Here is a 615-nt window from a genome sequence, read left to right on the forward strand (position 1 = left end):
TTTGCCAAGCTTGATTTCCTTTGTTAGACCAGCATCATGCATGATTACATTGCATTTAATTGAGATGGAATCATCTATCTCATTTGTGTATAAGACCTAAATCCCCATTTATGATGGAAGTGTTAGTTTGGCATATGGTCTTGGTCACATTACTATTGCAAAACAGTACTGAAAGAAAGACCTAGGACATCCATGGTTAAAAATCAAATTTCAATAGCTTCTCGGCCTTTTGGCTAAGATCAAGTGTAATGTCTGTTCTTATCAGCTTAATAGCTAATGCATCCTCTATTTGAGGACAATATATTAAATAGATTTTTGGAACAGGGAGATGGAATAGGAGCTTGCTCCATCCACTCCACACATCGACCTGGTATTGTAGTACTTCCAGGAATGGTGCACCCCCTTGGGGGTTAAAAGACCCAGTGGCAAATAACAGAGTTTGTTTAAAAAAAAAAATCAAATTTCATAAATAGGTCTGAGTCATAAGCTGGGATGCTATTGATCTGTTATTCCTGAGGTTCTTAACTTTGAACTTTACAAGCTAAAGAATAACTGCTATATTCCTGCACATCAAAACTTCCTATTTGTTACATTGAGATATAAAGAAGTTGAGAT

General features: G+C 36.1%; 1 non-coding gene across 1 annotated transcript; it reads left to right on the top strand.

Moving 5' to 3' along the window:
* The first annotated feature begins 213 nt into the window (after positions 1–213).
* LOC116574669 lies at positions 214–404 on the top strand. Its single transcript, XR_004279437.1, has one exon. It is a non-coding gene; the product is annotated as a U2 spliceosomal RNA (small nuclear RNA).
* The last annotated feature ends 211 nt before the right edge of the window (positions 405–615 follow it).

Source organism: Mustela erminea, chromosome 15 (genome assembly GCF_009829155.1).
Source record: "Mustela erminea isolate mMusErm1 chromosome 15, mMusErm1.Pri, whole genome shotgun sequence".
NCBI lineage: Eukaryota > Metazoa > Chordata > Mammalia > Carnivora > Mustelidae > Mustela > Mustela erminea.